At 39.9% G+C, this 5,213-nt stretch overlaps 1 long non-coding RNA gene across 1 annotated transcript in view; it reads left to right on the plus strand.

Moving 5' to 3' along the window:
- LOC104872440 overlaps positions 1–4,652 on the plus strand; it is a 17,108-nt gene extending 12,456 nt beyond the window's left edge. Inside the window, exons 2-3 of the long non-coding RNA XR_783178.2 lie at positions 2,485–2,685; positions 4,524–4,652. This is a non-coding gene — a long non-coding RNA (uncharacterized LOC104872440). The remainder of the gene's footprint in view (positions 1–2,484; positions 2,686–4,523) is intronic.
- The last annotated feature ends 561 nt before the right edge of the window (positions 4,653–5,213 follow it).

Genomic DNA, 5,213 nt, shown 5'->3' on the forward strand with positions numbered 1-5,213 from the left:
AGGGGTGGGGAGGAGAGGAGAGGAGAGGAGAGGAGAGGAGAGGAGACGAGACATACCTTTCTCCTGGGTGGGAAGAACCAATATAATGAAAATGGCCATATTTCCAAAACTGCTATATAGATTCAATGCAATTGCAATTAAAATTCCAACAGCATTCTTCACAGAACTTGAGAAAACAATCAAAAATTTCATTTGGAACAAGAAAAGACCTAGAATAGCAAAAGCAATTCTAGGAAACATAAACAAGGTATGAGACCTCACAATCCCCAATTTGAAACTATACTACAAAGAACTGTGATTAAAAACAGCGTGGTACTGGCACAGAAACAGACCTGAGGATCAGTGGAACAGATTGGAAGATGCTGAAACAACTCCAGACACACCCAGCGGCCTCATCTTTGACAAAGGAGGCAAACACTCTCACTGGAGGAAAGATGGCCTCTTTAATAAATGGTGTTGGAAACACGGGGTTTCAAGCTGCCAAAGAATAAAAGTAGACCCATATCTCTCACCATGCACTAAACTAAAACTGAAATGGATCAAAGATCTAAATAGTAAAATAGGAACAGTAAATTGGCTGGAAGAGAGTTGAGGTAGAACTCTAGAAGACCTTGGCGTAGGATGAGACTTCATGAACAAAACCTCAGTCACACGGGAGTGAGCAGGAAGAATCAACAGCTGGGATCTCATCTTATTAAAAACCTTCTGCACAGCAAGAGAAATCACCAACAGAGTAAAGAGTCAACCCACAACATGGGAAAATATTTATACCAGCTGTTCCTCACACAAAGGTCTACTGTCTATTTATAGTAGAATATAAAAAGAACTTTTAAAAAATCAGACCTTTCGCACTTAAATACCCAATTCAGAATTGGTCATCTGAAATAAATAGACATTTCTCAGACAAAGAAGTAGAAATAGTAAATAGACATTTCTCAGACAAAGAAGTAGAAATAGCAAATAAACATACGGAAAAATGTGCAATATCTCTGGTTATTTGAGAGATACAAATGAAAACAACACTGAGATTCCACCAAGGCTGCTATCAAGAAATTAACCAATAACAGATACTGGCAGGGTTGTGGGGGAAAAGGAAAAAAGGGGGGAACAAAGGAGTATAGACTGGTGCAGCCATTGTGGAAATCAGTATGGAGATTCCTCAAAGAACTAGGCTTAGAGGTCCCATTTGACCCAGCTATCTGCCGGCTAGGTATCTTCCTAAAAGAATTAAAAGAATCATACCACAGTGATATATGGCACTCGTTTCACAGTGGCACGGTTTGTAATAACTAAAACTTGGAAGCAGACCAATTGCCCATCATCTGGGAAAATGTGTCTTTTTTAAAAAAATAAAATAAAATGGAGCACTACTCAGCCATAAAGAATGAGAAACTAGAGACATCTATAGCTAAATGGATGCACATTGAGGCCACCCTCTTCTGTGAAATGAATGGGACATGTGTGAATACTGAATAGTTTCTCTGGTGTAAATGAGAATCAAAATGTATAACAGATAATGTGAAATAGGAAGAAAGGCTCCAAAGAAGAAGGGGAAGGGGAAAGGAAAGTGGGAGGGGTAGGGGCAGGAAGAAGGAAAGAAGGGAAAGGAAAAATATGAGAAAAGGAAAAAAATGGAAACAAAGTCTTTGTAAATAGGGAGGGGTGGAGGGATTGAAGGGAGGGCAGGGGTGTGGGGAAAAAATAAGAGCCGCCATACATCATGTAAAGGTGCAATTTCCCAATGATGAGTGTTGTAATACTGCATATCTAAAACGTACCAATAAACTTAAGGAATTAAAAAAAAAAGAGGTAGAGTCCAGTAAAAGGCTGTTGGGTCCAGGGGCACTGCCCTCTGAAGAGATGAATGTTGTTTTGCTGGGACCCCCTAGGTTCTCCGAGGTGACTTGCTGGAAGAATGCCAGCTCAACCCCCAAATCTCTCTCTAGACACCTGGCTCACCAAACAGTCCAGCTCTAGGAAGGCTTGGAAAGCTCTCCTTTAATGTCAGAGGAGACCCGCTGTCCATCCCAACCAAGACAGACTCACAGACAATATGGGTGAGGCATAACGGGATTCAAGGACAAAGTTTTATATCGCAACAATGCAAAATCCTTGGAGCCACAGGCATCAGCCTTCTAGTCGATTGACTGTCTTTTCTTCTAAGCCCTCAAATGGCATTAAATGATTATAAAAAGGGTTTTTAAATAAGTTTAATCAACACCAGAAGTTTCACTATGTATTATCTCTAGGAGTCCTTCACATAAGTGAGTCTTGTAAACTTCTGATATGGAAATATGAATTGTGGATTTTCCAAAACTTAATGGGCTCCAGGAATCCACATTTTTTCTTTTTGCACATGTATTTCTATTGCACTAAACCTATTTTGGAAATTATGGTCTTCATAGTCTCTGTAAAATTCTCAAGCTAGATCTTCAATAGGAAGAAAATAAACTTGCTCATAAATTTTCCTTATCAACCCTTCAGGAAGTGGCTGGCAGACAGGTCTGCCTTAGGGTAGCTATCAGAATTCCGGGGATGACCAAGATAAAAGCTGGAGAATGGAGAAAAGTTGAAGTGAATGAGCTTGATATGTGGAAGGCAGCAGTGGACAGCTCTCAAGTCATCATCAGAATCCAGCAAGACGACAAAGCAAGAGCCACTCAGAAGACACTAGGCTAAAGTGAGGTAAGCTATAGAAATCAAGTTAGTCTGAATTGCTAACTATAGAATTCTTGGGAATAGCTTCATCAAACAATTTAGATGAATGCTAAAACTTTGCTTCCTCTGGTATTTAATCTATGCAAGTATGAATTTACCAGCCCTGTGTCATATGCCACTAGAGTGTTTATTAGAACAAAGTAATAAGTAATTCCGCTGGCTTCACTAAAACTTACTCTAGTTAGAAGCATTATTCCATCCACAGTGCAATGTTAACAACTAAATGTGTGCGATCAATAAAGAGACAGACTTTTATTCTGAGATTCAGTTATAACCAGTAAGACAGTCAAGACCTGTACACATTCGCCTATAGTAAGGACTTAGCCATGGCAGATGTAGTTTATCCCCAAAGAAGAGTCAGTAACCATTTAGAGGGCTATCATTTTATCAGAACAGCCCTCCTAGGCTACAGCAACAGGGCAGAATTTTCCTTCACAGTCTGCTGCAGCTGACTCATGTCCAATTAAAAAACACTCAGATAATGGGGGGGGGTGTAAGGAAAGTGGGGATAGCCGCATAAATAGTGGGTGCTCTGAAGTATGGTTTAAAATGAACATTTATGATTAATTTATGTTAGAGAACGTGTACAAGAATAGTGATGCACATTTACACCCAGCAAGAAAACCTCCACTTACCCCATGGGTTTAGCTGGCATTTATCCTAGCTCTCTCACTGCCACCTAGTGGTTTACAACAAGTGAATTCCATTCTGGCAACATTACCAGCACCATCAGAAAGAAGCACTTCATTCTATAGTTGAGACATTAAAGAACATTTAAACTCATTCTTGCTTTGAAGGATACTGTTTCAGGGCATAAACTACCTTGATGCAACCTCTACAAAATTTACAGCCACCAACCCCAAGCTATGTTGCTGAAAGAATGAGCCTTCTGGTATACCTGCTGCCATCACGCGGACTGGCAAGGCTTTCTGCAAGATCCTGCGAGTCCATGTGCCAGTGAGCTCAGTTGCTGGACTTTGCCTAGAAAAATAAATTTCAATTCACTCACATCAAAAATACTAGTCCTAGCACTGACTAATATCATGAGTGAACAAGTTTTTAAAGCTTTCTTGAGTTTTATTTTCTCAAATCTTTAAAATATACAGAATCAGTAACCATCTCAATACTGTTCTACACATATATAAAATATATCTTTGTAAAGTTTTAATAAACAACATAAGTTGAATAAACAGTAGGCATTAGTGTTTCAGTGTCTTCAAAAGGGATAAGATGCATTTGCATATTTTTATTTCATTATATATTTTAGAATTTCATAGGGTGAAACAACAAAATTTTTGAACTCACATCCCCAAATGCCCCGAAGCTGCATACATATTAGCAATTCCAGACATGTAAGTATTGAGTGTATTAAGAAATGTCAGTGTTTCAGAACCAGGTCCTTTCCCTTTGCTCCCCAGCCTTGCTTTAGTCCTTATGACAATAGGGCGTCCTTTCTCTGTGTTTATGACACTCTTCCAAGAAGCAGAGTTTTTAGCTGAATGTATGATGAGGTTAAATTCTAACTCACAGCTATTACGCTGTTTACTCAGTCACTTGTAGTTGCCCTGTTGCTATTTAGAACCGTCTTGACAGCACTGTCATAAATTGAGAAGGCAAACGAATCACATATTCTTGCTAGGTGAGATCTTTCCCCCGCCCTCTCATTGCAGGATTCCATTTGCATGCATCACCTTAGAACTGTGTATTCCTAGTTGCAGCAAAGACAGAAATCTTACACAGTGATGATACTGTGATTAATTTCCTAACGAGAGCACTGTCCTCACCTACTTTTTGTTCTTCCCCAGGTTGGTCACAACAATATTATGCCTTGGAGTTCTTCTAGCCAACAGGGCCGACGAAAATGGCGACTCTTCGTCAGAAGAAAACTTCTGTCCTGGTAATGGACCTGGTGTGTGCCAAAGAGGCTACTAAAATGTGTCCAATATACCGCTATCTGCTCCTGTTCTCTTACATTCAAATCGGCGATTCTTTAAAAATACATAAGGCATTATTTTTAGAACAGGTAGGGTCTGTGTGCCTTTGGAAGTGAAACAGGTCGCTGTGGAAAATAGAATGATAAGCCGAGTGGTTTCCTAGCACTACAGGGGGATCATCTTTTGCACAGAGATGCATTGTGTCTCTCAGTGTCAAGAAAGAATGCCTTTGCCTCGAAGCTAGCAGGCTCTAAGTTTTAAACTGAAGACAGGGGAAGGCGAGAAATAAATGTCCAGGATAAGAGGAATACAGAACAGAAAATAGTGTAGGCCCTGAAAGTGAGTCACAACCAGAGGAGACAGAAAATGCCTCATATGCCTAATACCAATGGGCCTCAGAGTAATAAAAAGAAAAGCCTGTATTCACATATGATAGAGGCACTGAAATAATATGAGTATCTAAAGGAATGAGAAGATGCATCAAGGATGGAAGTATGTCCTGTTTGTACTGAATGACGTGAGGGAAATCATTTAGAGCAGGGGCCAGCACAAAAGGTGAGA

This window comes from Fukomys damarensis, unplaced genomic scaffold, assembly GCF_012274545.1.
Source record: "Fukomys damarensis isolate Sample0158 unplaced genomic scaffold, DMR_v1.0_HiC HiC_scaffold_30, whole genome shotgun sequence".
In the NCBI taxonomy this organism is placed as follows: domain Eukaryota; kingdom Metazoa; phylum Chordata; class Mammalia; order Rodentia; family Bathyergidae; genus Fukomys; species Fukomys damarensis.